The 14,290-nt window shown below is 38.3% G+C and overlaps 1 long non-coding RNA gene across 2 annotated transcripts in view; it reads left to right on the plus strand.

Moving 5' to 3' along the window:
• Nucleotides 1–3,035: 3,035 nt before the first annotated feature.
• The window catches only part of LOC136034206 (uncharacterized), a 77,323-nt gene continuing 66,068 nt past the window's right edge, over nucleotides 3,036–14,290 (plus strand). For both annotated transcript variants that reach the window (XR_010619138.1, XR_010619139.1), the window contains exons 1-2: nucleotides 3,036–3,131; nucleotides 10,966–11,178. This is a non-coding gene — a long non-coding RNA (uncharacterized LOC136034206). The remainder of the gene's footprint in view (nucleotides 3,132–10,965; nucleotides 11,179–14,290) is intronic.

The raw sequence follows: 14,290 nt of genomic DNA on the forward strand, positions 1-14,290 counted from the left end.
TTCAGTAGAAAAGAGATATCGTCTATAAACTTGTAATGATCCTTATGATCGACTAGTAGGTAGTTGATCGCGGCTATAAATACAATGGCAGCCAACTTTGTGCCCTGCGGAGCTCCACATGCTATACCTGTCCAATCAGAGTCAGAATCCCCCTCAAACAGAGCATAAACACGCTGTTTCCTATTAGATAAGAAATCCATAATCACGGATAACACGCGTTTTTTCGCACCCATTATCTTCCAATTTTGGCCAGCAATCAGGTGGTTAATGAAATCAAAAGCTTTTCGGAAGTCTATTGTACCTAGATCCAGGAACCGATTACCCTTACCCAGCCATGTAAGTATACAATCGTACATACGCACTAGATAAATTGTAGTACCGCACTCCTGGAGTCCACCATACTGGTACTTATCGATAGAAGAACTGATTTGGTCGAGCAATCGACGGAGTACAAATGCTTCCGTAACTTTAACCAGGCAGGGGGTTATCGAGATAGGACGCAATTCATCACATGCTTTAGGGGGCCCGACTTCGGAATAACCCGGATATATGCCTTTTTCTAAATATCTGGGAAAGTACCAAGCATGAAACACAGGTTGATCAACACGGATAATGGCTTGGCAATGAAGGGGGCGTATTCACGAACAAGTTTTACAGGAAGTTCCGAAGGATAGGATGCACTGCTGGGCTTAATTTTCATTAATTCTTTGAAGACGTTTTCTTCAGTGACTTCAATAACTTCCTCTTCTGAGCAGCCGTACAAGAGATCGGCTTTTTAGGATTCGGTGGTTGGAGGGTGGGTTGTGCAGATTTCAGTGAAGAAGGAGTTCACATCTGTCGCAGTGAGAAGTTTCCCACCAATATTCTCACACTACAGGTAGTGGATTTTCCTGACATTTTTCGAACAGACTGATGCCATTTCTTTGGATTACTGATGCGCATAGGTGACACTGATAAACGGCCATATTGAAGTTTGGCCTTCCGTATGACAGTGACGGTGTAATTTCGTAGTTTCTTTGCGTTTACTACATCACCGATAGAATATAGGCGGCATCTCTCACGTATGAGTTTTTTATGGCAGGGGTAATCCATGGCTTATCAAACTCACTAATGATAACTGACTTGGTGGGGAAGATTTCGGTGTATTTGGAGTACAGAATGTCACTGAATCTTTTAGTCTTTTCGTGGATGCTTGAATCACCGGCAATTGCCTATCAACTGACCATAGGCTCGAATGGCAGAGTCTGTCAGCGGGCGGGCAACTACGCGGCTTAGTTTAGGCTTGGGCAATGAGCTGTGGGCTTTCCACAGAATAGCAAAATGGTCGGACTAGGCCACTGGTCCGAGAGAAACAGGATTACAGTAGTGAATAAGATCCAGAATGCTGCCTGAAACGTGAGTAGGCATCTGAACCACTTGTTTAAGGGATAGACTGGATGAAAGCCAGCCTTTTTTCGTCTGGTTGAAGTTGCCTGCTATGATAAAAGCAGGATTACTATAGTGGATCCGAAGCACATCAACAGTATTTTGCAAGTAAGAGACAAGGTCTCGGCGATTCTTTGCACTTTCTGGGTAATATACTGATGCCAAAATTATGCACGAGTATAAGCGGGGCAAGTAAGTCGGTCTGCACTTCGCCCAGATTACTTCATGGTCCGGATTAGCGAGATCAGAAAGGAGTTTACAGGGTATATCTTCTCTTACAAACAGACCAACACCGCCCCCAAGTTTCGATAGACCACGATTAGAGCGAGTGTTCAAGAACACAGAGTATCCAGCCACACGACCAGTATTTTCGTCGAGGTTCCATGTTTCAGTAACGGCTGCTATGGCAATGTTGTTCTGGCGAATAACAACTTCAAAATCTTCTGTTTTGTTGCACAGCGATCTAGTGTTGCAAACGAGGAAGTTAGGAAGGCCACGACGAGCGTTGAAAGTAACAGGTCTTAGGATAGGAGGCGGCTCATTGGCATAGTCGTTAACGGGCAAACTGTCGAAGCGTTCGATTACGGGTAAGTCTATGAGACTCGATTCAGTCGGTCTGCCTACATTGACGCGGGTGTCACTTAGAGCAGATAAGTTACTCGGTTCCACTAGGGGATTCCTCCTCTCAGAAACGCGTTTACCACTTCTGCAACTGTGACTCGCTTTAATGGGAGGCTTAGAAGTAGCTCTACTATGAACAGTGCTGACATCTAAAAAAGGGACGGTAGCAGCATCTGGTGGCTTCGTCAGAAGATTAAAAGTCACCAAGTTCAAAAAAGTAGATGGCGCCACCGTATACAGGGGTGAAGAAAGGTCAAATAGATTATCTTTCCTGTACTTAATTTGCATATTGATGGCACAGAAAATGTTAATCAGTCTTAATTCAAGGTTTGTGCCTACCACAGAATACCTATGGTATCCCCGTGTCAGGTATCACCCACAGAATATATGCCTATGAAAGAAAAAACAAGCAAATGTAGAACAACCAAGTAACACCAAGACAAGCTTATCCTGTTAATATAATCCTCTGTTTAGCAGCAACAGGTAAACTAAATGTGATAAATTTTACTAAATCGCAAATAATAACTCCTTGCAAAAAACCTGAATGAACTAAAATAATTACAGATTTCATTCAGTACCATGTGGCAATTTTTGAAAAATCTGCTCATTTTGATACACAATTCACAAAATAGATGGCGCTGCATCAACTTTTCGCGAACCTACGAAATTAACCGAAAATTTCCTTAAGTATTTATAGATAATTCTTTTAGTACTTATTTAAAAGTTCGTTATAATGAAAACTAAATTTTTTAAATTGCCAAGTTAATTTATTTGCAGAAAAACCTTTTAACATCAATTTTTGGCTTAAGATTTTACATCTACTTTTAAAATAAATATAATTACTACAAATCCTTGCATTTCGCATTATTACATACAAATCCTACAATATCTTGCATAAGTCCTTATATATATAAATGCATATATTATTTTTATAGTATAAGTCGTTTTTATATTTTGTATGAATTACTGTAATTAATTTCTTTCTATTCAGTGGAGAATGAGCACCAGATATTCTATGAGACTATTCTGTGTTGTCTCCGTTTTATTGACTCAAAGTTCACTGCAATTTTCCACTCCAAGCACCAGTAAGCTTGTGTTTTTCTGTATATTTTAGGGGTATTTTGGTACATATAAACGACGAATGAAGATAAAAATCTTAGGTTTAGAATCTCCTTTCGGGCGTCTGAACTGTGATATTCAACTCCAGGTCATAATAAAACCGAGTCAATCGCATAATCCAATTGGTCATTCTTTGACTAGAAAGCCACCTGTGACCTAAGTATCCTAATCCCAATGCTTTGTGCTGATTTTCATGTCTTAGACCATGCAAGTCTTTCAATTATGTTCAATTAAAACGTTGAAACTTTCGTACTGGGAGCGTTGATCTTTGGAATTAAAGGATTTTTACCAGCTCTATTGAAATTTTTACGATTTGCAAGTTAGTTTAAAAAGTAGCTGGTCGTACTAGGTCAACGATTTCAAGCAAGTAATACTCGCTCTTTTCTATTATATAAAATACACTCGAGTAGTGAATTTTGGTTAATGCTAATGAAAAAATATGACCAAAACAGAATACTTTATTAGCAAAATTGTGAAAACTACAACTTGGAAATATGTTGGTCCTTGGCAAATCCCACATTTTAATTTGAACGTCCATGGCGAGACACCATATTTCTATCATTAGTCAAAGATAACTAACTGGCGTCGTTTTGAATCCCGTTAATAATGAACTAAAATGAACTAGGTCAAGAATCACGTTAATTATAAACTTTTTTTGTCTTTGAGACAGTCAGCCAACGCCGAAGTTCCCAATTTAATAATTCAAAAATGACATTCACAATTTTGCTAATAAACTATTCTGTTTTCATAACTTTATTGTCACCATACTTCACTTCTTGAGTGTTTTTTAGATAATGGAAAAGTACCATAATAGTTAAAGGAGGAGACCAGGCCAGACAATAAAAATTTAAGTTCGGTACCAAGATCGAATGCCAATAATCGAAAAAAGAGTAACACTTAAAAACAGAATACTTGCTTATGTGAAAATGTTTAAAAAAAAGTTCTATCCGTTGTATTTCATTTTATTTGTCCCCTATGATATTTTGAATTCTTTCTTACTGTTAAAATGTGTTGTTCTCATTTCTCCCTCACGGAAATTGTTGGGAATTTGACGTATGGATATTAAAATATTTTTGCCATATTTTGGATACAGCTGTAATGTTCCATTGTATAACGAGTTGCCGCAGTTGTTTAACATTAAAAAAGAAGCGACAAGTTTTGATTTTTTTTTCATAATTTTGGTAAAGTATGCTGCGCAACATATTGCATTTTGGAATACCGCACTCAAAATGTAAGCTGGCAAAAAATTAGGAAGACCAGTGGTTCACGAAATGGGGAGGGGGGGGGGGGGTAAATTTTGTATTTAATCTGGGCTGGGAAACTTTGTAGTAAGTCTAGTGTAAAAAAAGCTCCCATCGCCGAAATAACTCACATACAGACTTGAGTTACAGAGTTACATACAGGCCTGATTCTTAAGATGGGTATAGGAGAAATTGAGTAAAATTTTACATGAGAGGTTTTTGGTACATTGGAAAGTAGGTTAGGCGAGGGATACTTTCAGAAATGAATTTTGACTCAAAACTTTGTCCAGGCAGAGTTTTCGAGCACCTATCTAAATTTTCTCATTTCTAAGGCTTAGAAGAATGCATAGAAAACATGTCTGTACCTTTTTCAACTCCGGGAAATAAATTTTTGACTCTGGGAAATGTGTTTTTTCCTGAATTTTGGTTTGAATAAAGTTTTCTGCAACTCAATATATGAAAGCATAATTCCAATCCTTTGAGTAGGATTTTAAGCCATAATGGGATTTCTTTTATAATTTAAAAGATACTTTTCAAATTCTTAAAAATCCTGAAGGTTAAGGATTTAGCAAAGATATGAGGCTCACTACTGACTTAAGTTCTTAAAAGGTTAGTCCGGAAGAGGAGAGAAGTGGAGGTCAATACTTCAAACGACATTCCGGGAACATGATTTAGCCTATGGATTTATTTCCGAAAGTATTGTCTACTAAACCCAACTAGTTTCGAAAATCGGGAATTTTCCTAGTGGGGCTGACAATGGAGGAATCACAGTTTCCTGCCACGCTTTTTTCGGGGGAGGTTGCTCGGACCAATCCCAGGAGCCACCCCTCTGTGTTAAAAAATTGATGAAATGAATAATAGGATACTGGTTCATTTTAATTTGTCATTGTCAAGAACGATTCATAAATATAATTAAATAAAAAAAACTAATTTTTTTAGCTGAAAGTAAGGAGCGACATAAAACTTAAAATGAACAGAAATTACTCCGTATATGAAATGGGTTGTCCCCTCCGCAATCCCTCGCTCTTTACGCTAAAGCTTTTAATTGTTTTAAAAAGTAGAATTGTGGCAAAAAGTCAAACTTTTTTGGTATTAACCAAGTGACATAGAGCAATCGCAAATTCTGTCGGTCTGTCGGTCTGTCTGTATGTCTGTCTGTCGGTCCCGGTTTTGCTACTTTAGGCACTTCCAGGTAAGGTAGGACGATGAAATTTGGCAAGCGTATCAGGGACCGGACCAGATTAATTTAGAAACAGTCGTTTTCCCGATTTGACCATCTGGGGGTGGGGGGTTGGGGCGGTTAATTCGGAAAAAATAGAAAAAATGAAGTATTTTTAACTTATTAGCGGGTGATGGGATCTTAATGAAATTAGATTTTTGGAATGATATTGTGTTTTAGAGCTCTTATTTCAAATCCCGACCGGATCTGACGACATTGGGGGGAGTTGGAGGGGGGAAACCTAAAATATTGGAAAACACTTAGAGTGGAGGGATCGGGATGAAACTTGATGGGAAAAATAAGCACAAGTCTCAGATACATGATTGACATAATCAGAACGGATTCGCTCTCTTTGGGGTAGTTGGGGGGGGGGGTTAATTCTGAAAAATTTGAAAAAAATGAGGTATTTTTAACTTACGAATAGGTGATCGGATATCAATGGAATTTGATATTTAGAAGGATATCGTGTCTCAGAGCTCTTATTTTAAATCCCGACTCGATCTGGTGACATTGAGGGGGGGGAGTTGGGAGAGGGAAACCTAAAACTTGGAAAACACTTAGAGAGGAGGGATCGGGATGAAACTTGGTGGGAAAAATAAGCACAAGTCCTAGATACATGATTGACATAACCGAAATAGATCCGCTCTCTTGGGGTAGTTGGGGGAGGGGTTAATTCTGAAAAAATAGAAAAAATGAGGTTTTTTAACTTATGAACGGGTGATTGGATCTCAATGAAATTTGATTTTTAGAAGGATATCGTGTCTCAAAGCTCTTATTTTAAATCCTGACCGGATCTGGTGACTTTGGGGGAAGTTTGGGGTGGTGGAACCTAAAATCAAAGAAAACGCTTAAATTGGAGGGATCGGGATGAAACTTGGTGGGAAAAATAAGCAGAAGTCTTGCATACGTGATTTACATAATTGGAACGGATCCGCTCTATTGGGGGGGGGGGTTAATTCTGAAAAATAAGAAAAAATTACGTATTTTTAACTTACGAAGGAGTGATCGTATCTTCATGAAACTTAATATTTAGAAGGACCTCATAACTCAGAGTTCTTATTTTAAATTTCAACCAGATCAAGCGTAATTGGGGGGCAGTTGGGGGGGACCGGAAATCTTAGAAAATACTTAAAGCGGTGAGATCAGGATGAAACTGGATGGGAAGAATAGAAACCTGTCTAAGATACGTGACTGACATAACTGGACCGGATCTGCTCTATTTGGTGGAATTAGGGGGGGGGGGTAATTTTGAAAATTGAGGTATTTGTAACTTACGAAAGGGTGGTCAGATCTTAATGAAATTTGATATTTAGAAGGATCTTGGGCTTTACAGTTCTAATTTTAAATTCCGACCAGATCCTGTGACATTGGGGGGAGTTGGAGGGGGAAACCGGAATTCTTGGAAAACGTGAAAACTGGGGTATTTTTATCTTACGAGTAGATGATCGGATCTTAATGAAAATTGATTTTTAGAATGAATTCATGTCTCAGAGCTCTTATTTCAAATCCCGATCAGATCTTTTGACATTGTTAGGAGTTGGAGGGAGAAATCTTGGAAAAACACTTGTAGAGGAATCGGGATGAAGCTTGGTGGATAGAATAAACAAATGTCCTTGATACGTGATTGACAGAATCATACTGGATTCGCTCTCTTTGGAGGAGTTGGGGGGTGGGTTTCAGTGATTTGGCAATTTTGGTGCGTCTGGACGTGCTCGGACGATGAAAATTGGTAGGCGTGTCAGGGAGCTGCACAATTTGACTTGATAAAGTCGTTTTCCCAGATTCAACCATCTGGGGGGCTAAAGAGAGAGGAAAAAGTAGAAAAAATTAGGTATTTATAACTTACGAGTGGGTGATCGGATCTTAATGAATTTTGATATTTAGAAGGACATTGTGACTCAGAGCTCTTATTTTAAATCCTGACCGGCATTAACCCTCTTAATTTCCTTTTTAAATCAATCTATTGATTAATAGAATTTTGTTAGAGCTCATACCATATGATCTCTTGACTCTTAGCTCTTCATGCCTCGTCACAAGTGCCATATGAGCTCTTAGCTCTTGTTTTCTTTGGAATGTCTAACTTAAAATATTATCGAAGCTAATTTCTGTTTTAGTATACCGGAAAAACATATTGTTCATTGTACAAAACCTGAAGTCCTGTCCCTCCAAATAGCCAAAGTGCTTTTTTTCTCCTTTGTCGCCGCTTTTAAAATACTTACAAGTGCCCTCAATAAAGTAATTTTGTCGTGAAGCCTTGTCGATATTCGAACCTTAGACCTACCGCCGGTTGTAAACTTGTGTAATTGGAGGGATATATTGGGTTTTGGTAAATACTTTGTAAATGGAATTTTATGTTGTAATGGAAGGTGAGTGGATGCTAATAGACGTGATTTAGTTGGCACGTGGTTCCCTTTTTGGATTTGCGATAGATTTTTTTCCTAAGCCATGCTGCTGACTGGGAGTGCCAATGCACGGAAGGGGGACATTACGTTTTTTTTATAAACAAAAACATTTTTTTCCAAACATAAGGGAGATATTGCCTCTCCTTTCCCCCGATTGGCGCCCCTTGCCAATTATCTATTTTAGTAACTATAAAGTGTTAGATTAAAGGACAGTTTTATTCCAGGAGAGCAGAAAAAAGAGGTTTGTCTACTGTTATTGATTAAATAAAAAAAAACTAATTGTTTTAGCTGAAATGAAGGAGCAACATTAAAACATAAAACGAACAGAAATTACTCCGTATATGAAATGGGTTGTCCCCTCCGTAATCCCTCGCTCTTTACGCTAAAGCCTTAAAAAGTAGAACTGTGAAAAAGAGTCAAACTCGATCCTTTAGTGGAGGGATCAGGATAAAACTTGGTGGTCAATCACGTATCCTAGATACGTGATTGACATAATTGGAACGGATCTGCTCTCTTGGGGTAGTTGGGGGGGTGGGGGGGTAGGGTTAATACTAAAATATTAAAAAATGAGGTATTTTTAACTTACGAAGAAATGATCGGATCTTTATGAAATTCCATATTTAGAAAGACTTTGTAACTCAGATCCCTTATTTTAAATCCCGACCGGATCCGGTGTCAATGGGGGGGGACTGGAAATCTTGGAAACGCTCAAAGCGCTGAGATCGGGATGAAACTTGATAGGAAGAATAAGCACAAGTCCAAGATAAGTGAGTGGCATAACCGAACCGTATCCGCTCTCTTTGGTGGAGCTGGGGGGGGGGGGGTAATTCTAAAAAAAAAATGAGGTATTTGAAACTTACCAACGGGTGATCAGATCTTAATACAATTTGATATCTAGAAGGATCTTGTGCTTTAGAACTTTTATTTTAAATTCTGACCAGATCCAGTGACATTGGGGGAAGTTGGAGGGGGAGAAGGGAAATCTAAGAAACCGGAAATCTTGGAAAACGCTTAGAGTGGAGAGATCGGGATGAAACTTGATGGGAAGAATAAGCAGAAGTTAAAGATACGTGATTGACGTAATTGGAACGGATCCGTTCTCTTTGGGGGAGCTGCGGGTTGTAAATTTGGAGAAATTTGATAAATTGAGGTATTGTTAACTTAAGAACGGGTGACCAGATCTTAATGAAATTTGATATTTAAAAGGATCTCATGTATCAGAGCTCTTTTTTCAAATCCCGACTAGATCTGTTGAGATTGGGGGGGGGGGATTGGAAACCAGAAATCTTGGAAAACGCTTATAAATGTTTTAGATTCGTGGTTGACGAAACCGGACTGGATTCGCTCTCTTTGGGAGAGTTAGGGGGTGGGATTCAGTGCTTTGGCGAATTTGGCTTCTGGACGTGCTAGGACGATGAAAATTGGTAGGTTTGTTAGGGAACTGCAAAAATTGACTTGACAAAGTCGTTTTCCCTGATTCGACCATCTGGGGGGCTGAAGGGAGAGGAAAAATTAGAAAAATTCAGGTATTTTTAACTTACGAGTGGGTGATCGGATCTTAATGGATTTTGACATTTAGAAGGACCTCTTGACTCAGAGCTCTTATTTTTAATCCCGACCGGCATTAAGCTCTGATTTTCCTTTTAAAGCAATCTATTGATTCTTAAAATTTTTCTAGAGTGCCATATGAGGTCTTAGCTCTTGTTTTTCCAGCAGAGGAAAAGGTTTTTACTACGACCTATGCCTTTCCTTTATGGTGTACCATTTTTGTGTGGTATTTGAGGGTTGATAAACCAGGCTATTTGGCCTATTTTAGCTTTATGTTTAGTTAATTATAATGGAAGGCAAGGTTTTACCCTAGGGGGGGGTGAGGTTTGACACCTCCCCCTCGAAGTTTCTGTCTGACTCTTAAAAATAAACAAAAATCAACATAAACAAATTATGATGCCTTTTTGAAACTTTCTAACTCTTTCTCCCCCCCCCTTGAAACAAAAATCCTGGATACGGTCTTGATGGACCGAAACATACCGACAAATAAAAAAAATAAACAATGAAAAACTGAGAATTGTAAATAAAAAATAAGAAAAAGTCAAAAATCCAAAAATTATAAAAGTATAAACAGCTATTAACATTTTAGGAAGAAAAGAGAAAAAAAGGAAGAACTACTAAAAAAAAGACTTTTATTGAACTAAATAAAAGACCAAGTGAACGAATTGGAGTTGAACGTAAAGACCTAATAACTGAATTCGTAGCCGAGGTGAATGGACAACTCATATGAGAGGGACGAGGGGCCTGAAATGACAAAATAATGCCATTTGTCATTGTGTAGTCAAGTTTTCGCTTTTGACATATTTTTTAATTGTTTTAAATGGATTGTTTTTGTATTACTAGATATATTTATTTTCTTTTGCAGCCTATATTCAACAGATTAGAATAATAAAAATGAATTCGGAGTAAAAAAACACAACAACAACGTTTCCAGTTTTAATGCACCGTTGCTCCAAGAGAGCCTCTTTTAATTTAGTGCTTATTTTAAGGTTTGTTTCGTTTTATTTTGTTATTGGAAAGTTTAATCGTACATTTTTTTTACTTTTATTTACTTTTTTGGTCTGGGGTTGTTGAGCAATTTATTTATCCTTTTTTCACTGTCAGGAATTATTCCTGTTTATTCTTCTCCATTTTTATTTATTTTTTATTTTGTCATGTTTAGTCATTATAGTCTTAGAAGTTGTTCATATTCGATCGTAAAAGACGGTTATCAACTTCCGTAACGCTTTGCCATACAGGCTATTACCAAGTTCTATAGAATTTCCAAGATCATCTACCTTTTATTCTTAAGAATGAAGTATTTTATAGCATTTTTAAGTTCATCTAATTTAATAACTAGTAGTTCCATACAACATCGAATAATTTCAATAGAAATTATTAACTTTTATAGGATATCCGTTTCCACCGTCTGTAATACCAGGAATGATGTCACCAACTCCAGGTGGCTTTGAAATGCAAAACATCACCGCTATGCAGCAAAATATGTAGATACTTTTCCCTTAATTGGCAGTTGCTCAGAGTATGCAGATCCAACAGCACAAAATCAGCACAAAATCTTATTGCAAAAAATCAAGCACTACAACAGCTACTTCAACAAAGTGTGGTAAGTCCTTAAAATAATTGTAAGGAACATCCCAAAGGGATTCAGGCCGTGGAGTTACTAAAACGTGACATTATACCCTAGAGAAGCAACTTTTGAAAAGATACGTGTGTTAAATTACTAGTCAAAAGCAAGGTATATTACGTCATCATGCAATTTTCGTTAAAAATAGCATTTGAATTTCATATTAGGGTAGAAAGGGGCAGGTTCGTTGCGTTTTTGTTTTTTGGCGACTCAAGAATTTTTTTTGAAGTGCAACCGAATCCATTTTTATCCGATTATCTAGAATGATATCTCTGCTATAGTTATTACTTTGTAGAATCTTGTTACCTTCATCCCTTCGCACTTGCCATTTTCCTATGAGCTATTTTTGTCCGGACCTTCCTCAAACTGGGAGTAAGTTTGGACATGGATGGGACAGCTCCGGATACCATTTTTTCCCATGCTGAGGATCCGGCCAAATTTTCATTTTGCTTTTATTTCAGATACATAGTAAAATTCGGTAGTAAAAATGTAAAGAAGGGTAAAACACTTGAACCTTCTAGTGAAGGTTCTGGATACTGCCCAGATTTAGCCCAAACGTTATGGCCGAGGCATTACTACCTCCAGTATTAATTGTTGTAAATTGTTGTTGAAGTCAATCCCGAGTATTCGTTTGACAGGGTAGTTTGAGCTTTACGTCTTTAATATTAACTTGAGAAATGTCATCCACATCTGGAAAAACGAACTTCAGTCTGCTGCCCAACTTCTTCCTCGCAAACTTGATCTTGAGCTCATCCTTTTCCATTTCAAAACAAGTCCAACATAGTAGTTGAACGAGTTTTTGTTCTCGAACTTAATTAAGGCAATATCTTCGGGAAGCACCGTCTCTAGATCAACAGGCTTTTCTCCAAATGTAAACTCTCGTCCAAGTCACTTTCATCCTGATATTGTGTTACCGCTGGGTCTGAATCGGATTCGTTTTCCTCCAGAATAGGTTTCAAAAACTTCTTGTTTTTTTGCTGACCTTTTCCCCTTCCCTGATCCGACTCTTTCTTCCTTTGCTCTGTTCTTCTTTTTTTCTCCTTTAACTTGTCTTTCTTTGCTTTTGCATCTGCTTCAATCGCGTCCTTTTCAGGAGTATCCGTGAGTGGTTTTGAAGCCCTTTTCTTGCCGCTTTTAATGTCGGTCTTGCAGGTTGGAGCTCTCAGATAGGGTCTAATGTCTTCAGGGAGCAGATTTTGAGAATTTTTTGCTGCTGAATCAAGAGATAAGGTGGATGTTTTGTCTTTATCGTCATTTTTGTGACCTTTAGTTGAAGGCTGTTGCAGCGTATCACTTACAGATGTCGAAATGAAAGAGTCAGGGTTCGCAGTTGCCACTACTGGTGATGAAAGCTGCTCTGGTCAATCACTAACTGATGCAGCATAGAAATCTTCGTCACTAAATGCAGTTGTGCTGAACAGCCAAATACCGGGCTACGAGAAATCAGATGTGATGTTCTGCATGGTAATAGCTGCTGGATATGCATTGCCGACTAAATGACCTATGTTAGTAATTTGGATTCTCTGGAATGGGTGACAGTTCATCCAGTTGTTGAAAGATCTTTTTAGTGCTGCTTTCAGGGGGCAATAATCGGCAACGTCTAGTGGCTGGAGGCAATGGCTGTAGTGAGGTTGGAATAAGAGTATAACAATACCGCTGTCTCTTGCAAAATAACAAGCTCCAGGCTAATGTGGCTTTCATGATTATCTAGTAGCAGAAGTACAGGATCTTCCTCTTCGCACCTGTCAATTGCTAACTGTGATACATCCTGTTGTCTGGGCTAGATCAAGGCTGCCAGGTGGGGGGCTCCAAAGAGGAAGTGTGGCTTGTAGATTTTGCGTGGGAAGACAAGTTGAGCTAAGCCACAGTTCATCTGTAACGATCTTAAGAGGTAGCGTTCAAGAGAAGCTTCTTGCTCATTTGTTAAGATCTTGGTGAAGATAATCTCTCAATTCATGTTCCCATGTTAGGAACCTGTTTTTCTGATATTGTTGCAACTCTGTATGGAAAACGCATCTTTCTAACACTGCTGGTGATATTGTCACCGAGTGTTGACCGCGGAAATCTGAATTTAGCAGATACACTTCTGACCGTCTTTTTTCTACAAGTACAGCTCTGACTGTAGCTGAAATAATTTTGTCTGAAACAGGGGCGTTTCGCGCTTTGGCTTGTATGTTTAAACCATGTCTGAAAGAAAAGATACTTGGTTAACAAGTAGGACAAGTTTGCAAGTCTTAAAACCAAAAACTCCAGTTATAATGGCTTCTTAAAAGATAAAACATATTTATGAAACATAAAGTACTGGGGGCCGGTCCAGACACGTATGAACCTGCCCCAATCAATTTTATCGGAACCTACCTTCACTGCAATTTTTTAAGAATTGAATTTATAGCTCTCAAGCTCCTTATCCGATCTTTTGATATTTTTGGACGATATGATAGCCTCAATGTTCTAATATCTACAGAAAAATCAATGACGGCGTAAGTGGTTTCTAAATCACGAAAACAAGGTGTCAAAGATATTCCGTGAAACTCTCATGCAAAACAGTAACTCTTAGCTCCGTTCACTATGAATGCTTGACTGTAAGTGCTGGAATATTTTTTACAAAAGGTATGTGTATGTTTACAAGTTCTGAAAAGAAAGGGCGCGTAGTTTAAAATTCAAGAATGCGGTTTGCAGAACCGATGTTCGGACCAGCTACTATGACGGACCTGCCCCCATTCCCTATCTCTTGTTAATCATAAAAAGCAGTAGATGTAACAATTTCCAATTAAATGAGTTCTTAAAAATCTCTTTGTGATGTTCCAGAGCCCCCATTGTGGTGACATAAAAAACAAGAATACATCTCATGCTTCCCATACTTAGAAGTGACTTGTTTTTGTTGCTTAGGATTAGGGACTGAAATTTTTCTATGAAAGGTTTTCGGCTATCGATATTCCTATGGTGAAGTTTTATGTTTCTATGGGCTAGATTTCATTCTTTACTAGGTTGCAGTATATTTTGCAACCATGATTAAGATAATGGACCCCGTCGTCACAGGCTTCCATGTTGGGGAGATTCGTTACCTTATGGTATTCTGTATGCAAGTGGC

The sequence above is a fragment of the Artemia franciscana genome, chromosome 12 (assembly GCF_032884065.1).
Source record: "Artemia franciscana chromosome 12, ASM3288406v1, whole genome shotgun sequence".
Classification (NCBI taxonomy): domain Eukaryota; kingdom Metazoa; phylum Arthropoda; class Branchiopoda; order Anostraca; family Artemiidae; genus Artemia; species Artemia franciscana.